This window comes from Papio anubis, unplaced genomic scaffold, assembly GCF_008728515.1.
Source record: "Papio anubis isolate 15944 unplaced genomic scaffold, Panubis1.0 scaffold717, whole genome shotgun sequence".
NCBI lineage: Eukaryota > Metazoa > Chordata > Mammalia > Primates > Cercopithecidae > Papio > Papio anubis.
Window position 1 is genome coordinate 14,990 of NW_022167388.1, and position 8,143 is coordinate 23,132.

At 34.2% G+C, this 8,143-nt stretch overlaps 1 pseudogene; it reads right to left on the reverse strand.

Annotated features, from left to right (window-relative positions):
- Positions 1–6,278: 6,278 nt before the first annotated feature.
- LOC101012729 lies at positions 6,279–7,529 on the reverse strand (annotated as a pseudogene).
- Between the last annotated feature and the right edge of the window lie 614 nt (positions 7,530–8,143).

Genomic DNA, 8,143 nt, shown 5'->3' on the forward strand with positions numbered 1-8,143 from the left:
ATAGCTTGGAAAAAATGAGATTATAGATGAAAAGTTCAAGTATTTGGAAAATTGTTAGGCTTTTCGAAAGAAGACCCATGTGCGGCCAACCATCATATGAAAAAAGCTTAACATCACTGCTCATTGGAGAAACGCAAATCAAAATCACAATAGATACTATTTTGCACCAGTCATAATGGCTATTATAAACTCAAAAGGTAGTACATGCTAGTGAGATTGTGTAGAAAAAGGAATGCTTATACTCTGTTAATAGGAGTGTAAGTTGGTTCAACCATTGTGGAAGACAGTGCGGCACTTCCTCAAAAACCTAGAGGCTAAAATACAATTCAACTCACCAATCTCATCATTGAGTATATACGGAAAGGATGAAGAATGATTCTCTTATAAAGGCACATACACATGTTTATTAATAGCAATAGTATTCACAATAGTAAAGATATGGAATCAATCTTAATGCCCATCAATGATTGACTGAATAAAGGAAATGGAATGGTATACATATACACCATGGAATATTATGCAGCCATTTAAAAAAAAAAAAAAACCCACAAGATTTTGTATTTTACAGATACATAGATGGAGCTGGAGGCTGTTATCCTTAGTAAACTAGCATAGAAACAAAAATCCAAATATCACATGTTCTCACTATTAAGTGGAAGCTAAAAGATGAGAACACATGGAAACATAGCAGGGAACAACATACGCTGGGGTATATTGGAGGGTGGAGAGCAGGAGGAGAGAGAAGATCCGGTAAAATAACTAATGAGTACTGGTCATAATACCAGTATGATTAAACAATCTATAAAACAAACCCCCATGACACAGATTTATTTATGTAAGAAACCTGCTCCTGTAGGCCTGAACTTAAAATGAAAGTTAAAAAATGAAATAAATTTAATTTTAAACACATAAAAATTCTAAAAAATTATATGCATGCAAAAAATTTAAATACTCATTATAATCCTAGTGAGAATAAGCAGTAACAATTTAGTAATGACCTATGTGTTTATTTTGTTTTATGTATTTTATACTAGTTTCCTTCTTCCACATTGAATATTAATTTATTCATTTTTTAAGTGACATAGGAAGTATTTCATATAATTCTGATTGTCTATAAATTATTATATTAGAGTTTTGTGTCCTTTGATTGACAAAAAAGCAAGCTGATAAAATAAGCTAATTGTAAGAAATAAATTAATGCTACAAAGGGAGTATGTATAACTTCTTTCAAATTACAAATTATCAAGCACTACTTCGAGGAGAAATTTCAAGGGACAATTTCTGAGACAAATTCAGAGTATTATCAGTATTGCTAATTTTGGTTGCTGTTTCAACATTGAAATGAGGAACCTTTTGGTATCATAAATAAAGATAGAGCTATTGAATAAATTCAAAATTGTGTTTTTCTGAATTTGATTAACTGATTGTTAACACTTAGAAAATGTGTTACAAAGTGTTGACTACAGTGATTAATATGTTCTACTATAGCCAAGACATTTTTATGTTTGTTACTAATTATGGAATTCCCAAACAATCCTCATAAACTGAACAATAATTTACAGTGTTTAACTTTTACTTGTTATATCAATATTAAAATAACTGAGTTTTCAGCAAAACACATTAGTATAGGTCATTACAAGAAGACTATATCAGATAAGGAACTAAAAAGTAATTGACAAATACACAAATGTCACCATTTTATTCTATACAGAAGAAAATGTTTCCTACTATGTTCTATGGAGGGAACATCTGAACCTGTTCCCCCACCTGGCTTCCTTCTCTTTGACTCCTTCCTATAATTCCTTCTGCTGCCTCCATTGGGAGGAGTTGTTAATCTGATAGTGCTGACTCCTTGTGGGACTATATTTTATACAGCACAGCATCCACCTTCAGGTCAGAATCTATCCCCATCCTTTCTCTTTAATCTTCCTGCTTCAGACATTGGCTGGGCCCAGTTCAGCAAGGGAGGCTGCTTTTACTCTTTCTCCAAATCTACCTGGCAGGTGGGAACTTGGACTAAGTCTGTCAGCCTGGGCCGTTCTTTCTCTGAATCATACCCTGAACATCACTCAGATAAGCCTAATCCAAAATGTACAGAAACTATATGAGGCTGGATTACATGGCAAGCTTAAACTGCATGATGCTTGTTAGACATTTGCATATAGTATAATTTTTTAATTATTCCTTCATTTAAGATGTTGGATTACTTCCAAAGTTAATTTTATGAATATTTTCCATAAATATTAAATACACACATCTTGACTTATTTTTTCTCAGTATGATTCCATGAAACTATATTGTGAAACCAATGGTTATTTGCATTTTTAAATCACTAGAAACATTTTGCCAAGTGTCTTTTTTTCTTAAAATATACACACATATTCTGAGAATCTAATATTTAATTGAAAAAGAAACAACTTTGGTTAACAATTGCTCTACATAATGAACAATTAGAGAACCAATTTTACAACCATTGATTTTCATTCAAATCTTTCTGCAACTTAATAACAACAGTTACTCTTAGGAATTATCACTATTTACTACTGGTCATCCTTTTTCTTGTCCTTCTACACTTCCTACTATCTTCTGCCTCCTATTGGCACTATCACTTTCCCTTAATGTGAATAGGGAAATCTTTCAATACTAGAGTAGGATGGCATAGAATTTTTATCAGTCTTACCTCAGCTTTAGTCTCTTTCAAAAATTATAAAGCACATAGAATTTGCATTCAACATAGATATTGTATTTTAACCATGGAATAAATTCTTAGTTTGATATAGACAAAAATCTTAAGAGATTGCTTATTAATGTACTAAAGAATGCTTACTTTCTACATATGTCTTAAAAGTGTGATATTAATTTAAAATGTATGAGGGTCTTGTGTTCCTTTGAAAAGAATATCATCTTCTAAGTAGAATTCTTTCGTTATTGTAAACTAAGTTTACTACTATACAGATACAAGTGATAGAAACTATTTGGCATTTATAATAAGTGGATTGTTCATTTTCTCCCTGCTTTTCTGTAGGGAGCTTTGGTGTCTAGACACAAGTTCCACCAGGAAGCTGTACTGAGTTGCTCGTCATAAGACTGAAAACACCTTCTCTAATAGGGCATGTTTCTGATCTAAGATGTAAAACTCTGGTATCTCAGCGAAGAATGAGTTACATTCTTGAATAAAATCAAGTGAACACTAGATTTAGCTGCAAATATTATTAGGGGTACACATTTATATCATTGAGTTATTCTTTTAAGTTAGAATACTTAAGATCTGCATCACTTACAGTAGAATTTTAGAATTCCTTTCTTTATTATTATTATTATACTTTAAATTCTAGGGCACATGTGCAGCTTTCCCATCTTACTGGCAAAACTAGTATGTCTATTTTTATTCAAGTCCACAATATATCTGTCATCCACGACTTCTCAAGAGAATGTAATCTTGATGTGCTGAACAATCTGGTTCTGTTAAATGAAGAATGATATCTCAAGTGACTTGCACATGTTAGGTAATTAGTAGTGTTAGTAATCATAACAAAATAATCATAATTGCAAAATTAATATTTCTCTATCACTGAATATATAACAGAGACATTTTAAGTGTTTTGTCTGTATTAACATTTTTTCCACAAAACACAATATGAAGTGGGTAGTATTACTGTAAATGTAGGCATGATTATTTCTATCAACATTGTAGTTCAGTTTTCCATCATCTGCTACCAGATTCCATGCAAAATTTCCCAAATAGTCTGCTCTTTCTTTCTTTGTTTCTTTTATTTTAATTACCTTATCATATATCTTCATTTCCTAACTCTTTTTAGTAGTTCTCAAATGTGCTTAATAAATAAATTAGCTCCTAATAAGTATCTGGCTCTAACTTGCCTCTCAGCATCATCTGATTCTCACTCAGCCTTTCCCTGCAAACTCAACTTAGAGTCTTGAGAACTTTCCTCAATACTTTACCTTCTTTTCTTTTTTGTGTTTTCCTCACCTCTCATTATTTCACCAATTTCTGCACATTGTTCAGCTCTCAGCTTCATTATCAGTGAATCCAGGACGCTTTCTATTATCTCCACTGATGCTATCTTGGCATTGGATTTTTCCTTGAGATAAAAGCTTTTGCACAATTTTTATTACTTGCACATATTCTGTCTTTTGAAACAGAATGTAATGTGTGTGGGGACAGAAACTGTGTTTACATTTTTCCTCTTGCCTGTGGTTTGTGTTAAACTTTTTATAAACATTCTTTTAATGAATGATCAATACCTTCTTATGTGTTGCATAATCAAGGCTTAAATTTAACCAATCCTATTTTCAAAGTCTTCTTAGTATCCCTCTCTATCTATAATAATGATGAAACTCATGTACTTGTGATGGTATCAACAAGTTAACATGTACACGAGTTCCTAATTGGTATCTGCTTTACCCTGCCCACTGCCCATCTTTCTTTCTGTGTAACTCAAACACTCTGCATGAAGACTGTAGAATTATTCCTACTAAAATTTCAAAGCCAACAATACAAAACCAACAAAATTATCTTTACCATAGGTAAGGATTTGGCAGGTTTGCAGTGCAGTCCTCCAACAAAATCAACATTTGGTAAGACTGGATGAGGAAATTGAAAATCCCAGGAGTTTTGAGTAAGTCATATGTCAACTTTCCCCATTGTCTCAGATAAGGTAGTGGGTATTCCTGAGACGAACAAGGAAAGGAAAGATGGATGACACAAGATAATTACATTAGATAATTTTCTGTAAGGGATTAGAATAACGTAGGCAAAAATGTAGGCAAAGTGTCTGTACTTTGAAATACATAAACATATAGTCAAATATTATAAACATAATTTAATTTTTATGTAGTATATATTTTGCCTGTGTGTATTTATAAGAAAAGCAAAGTGATAATAGAATTTTGAGGGTCAACTACATCATAGCCAATGTTACATCAGAATACTCACAATCGTAACCAATTACTAAAATAATCTAGAGAGAAGTAAACATCCATTTCTTTACCCTTTAAAACTTCAATAGTAGCATATAAACACTTAAACAACTCTTCGAGCTCCACGATCAACTAATTCTGCTGACCCATAAAAACAACTTTCTAAGAAATAGTCTCGTTTCCACAGTTCATTAAGCTAATCCTTTCATTTTTGGTCATTCAAGTGAACTTTGGGTATTTTGAGAGTGTGGCTGAAATCCTTGTACACACTACTGCTTTTGATTCATGCCAGGGTATTAATCATATTAGCTTTTAAGTAAATATATTTGCAAATTACAGATAGAAAATTTTGAGAACTTATTCAAATAGAGATTTGTACCCAACCTTAATATGGCTCATATTTTATAATACACATAGTTTCAAAAAAAAAAAAAAAAACCATATAGATATAACAATGTTCAGACTTCAACAAGATGATTGATCTTAAAATAAATAATTTCCAATCTTTTAGTGAAGGAATGTAGAGACATTAGAAACTGCAAATTACCCTTAGTGGTTTTTGCCTTTGAGATAGAGGCACTATTTCTCTCAACTGTGAAGGAAACCTTCTGGTGACATGGGGACATATTTTAATTTCAGAATAAGGAAACTGAGGTATACAAGGAAAAATAATTTCTGCAATGTTGCATAGATAGTTGTTGTAGAAAATTGAATAACTACTCAATCTACATGTATGCATTCAGTAAGATGTTTGTGGATGGGTCTGACTTTTTTAAAAATGAGAAAAAGCAATAGTAAAACAGATGTGTGGTTGTTTAAAGAAATATTAGGTGCACTAATTTACAGGTTTATGACTTCCTAGAATGTTCTGTGTGAGCAATGGCCACAGGGTTTTAACTGACCTTATAATTTAAACTTTGCTATAATATTTTACAATTGATAGATCATCTTGTGTTTTCATTTCATAAATTCACTTTCAAAAACTCCACTACCAGCCCCATGTGGTGGCTCATGCCTGTAATCCCAGCACTTTGGAAGGCTGAGGCAGGCATATCACTTGAGGTCAGGAGTTTGAGACCAGCCTGTCCAACATGGTGAAACCCCATACCTACTAAAAATACAAAAAATTAGGCAAGTGTGCTGACACATTCCTGTAATCCTAGCAGTGAACTGAGATTGGATCACTGCACTCCAGCCTGGAAGATAGAGAAAGACTCCACCAAAAGCAAACAAACAAACAAACAAACAAAAGAAAACCAAATTTAAAACACCAAGTACCCTGACTTTATTGCTTTATATAAGCTCAGCTTCAAAGACACAGGAAAGTTAATCTCCATGTTACCAATTGAAAAATTTACTTACCTAGAACTTCACTGGAAAACGGATCCCATTTCTTCATATTAAATATTTGCAACCAAAATGGAAAATAAACCACATAGATCATATTTTTTTTACCCTCTCCATGAAAGTCATTTGGTCACTTAATTCTGACATAACAACAGGTATTTAGGAAGGTGGAAATAGAAATCCTCCACTATGCTTTTCAAGTGTGTAACCAGCAGAGAAGGGGAGACTGTACACAAAGGGTATGTTAAATAGCTCAGCCACAAGCTCCCCACAGGGAACAATCACATCTGCAGGAACAGCATCAACTTTTGACTCTTGTAGATTCTTCATAAGTTCCTTATTTGAAACTCCATCCTTACAGAACTTTCTAATTATGTCATTAACTGTACAGATGATTTCTTGTATTTGTGAAATATATGACCAAAACGTGTCTTTTGGAAGGTCTGATCATGATGATATCCTCAAAGTCAGTTTTAGTTAAAGATGCAGGACAAACTTCAAGTTTAAGAGTAGATGGGCTGTTGGGATAAAAAAATGGAAGCTGAAGATGCCAGAGCAGTCACCTCATGACCCCTCTGGACAAGCTCATCCACGATTGTCTCTATATTCATCCAATGACTGAAATCTGTGGGCCACACCAGTACCTTTCCACAACTCCCAGAACTAATGTAACAGGTCAGCTGTATCAGCAAAAAATCTGAAGTCTACTTCATACACTTCCTGGTGCAATGCAATGCTTTTTCCCATTTGCTGTTTCTTTCTGTCATTTCTTATGGTTATATCCATGGATAAATCACTTTCTCCCATTTTCTGTTTCTTTCTATCATTCCTTATGGTTGTAACCACGGATAAATAAATCACAAAGTTCAAATGTAACTTTTACACTTCAAAGTAAATATATTATCATTAGATTAACAGTCTGAGCATGTAGATGGCAAGAAGATAAATGAAGGTAGACGACCTGTTTACCCAAGTGTGTTTAATGTCCCTTTTATGTTTATAAGTGCTATCGTTGAGCTAATATCAATGTTCTTGTATGGACACATCACTTGTTTTATGTAATTTATTTTAGAAGAGTTTCCAGAAACGTAATCATGAGAGGTTCATGTTTCTGCATTATGTTTGACACAGAACTAAAGATAAAATAACAAAACATGGTTCAAATATTTTTTATATACTTTGTTTACATATAATTTATATACAGCACCTTCAGCTGAGGTGTGATGTGTAGAGCGGGCTGCCATTTTTGCTGTTTGGGCAACTTAGCTGTTCTGTCCTTCAAGCTTTGGAGAATTCAAATGTACTGGTGGTGGAAGGAATCCACCAGTTGCTGCACATCTGTTCTCCAAAAACATTGCCAGACTGCTTCTTTCAGCAGCTACCAGATTCTATTCCTCCTCACTGGGTACGACTTCCCAACAGGGGACACCAGCCACTCCCATCAGTGTTCTTGGGTCTATAGAGATTTGAGAACTCCCTGTAGCACAGATCTCAGAAAGAGGTATGGGCCAACATCTTTGCTGTTTGATTGACTTATCAATTCCGGTCTGTAAGCTTGGAAGAGCCCAAGCTGACTGGGGTGGAAATGATACACCAGAAGAACACAGCAAGCACATAAAAATGGAGCCAGACTGCTTTTTCAATTGAGTTCCTGACCTTCGTCCTCATTACTGGGTGGAGCCTTCCAACAGGGATTTTTGGCTACCACCACTGGCATTCACCAGCTGACAGAGTTTCCAGGCATCCCTGGTAAAGAGACCCCAGGAGACAGGGCTGACTGACATCTTTGCTGTTTGGGCAACTTAGCCATTCCAGCCTCCTAGCTTTGGAGTGTCCAAGGCAACAGGGATTGAAGTAT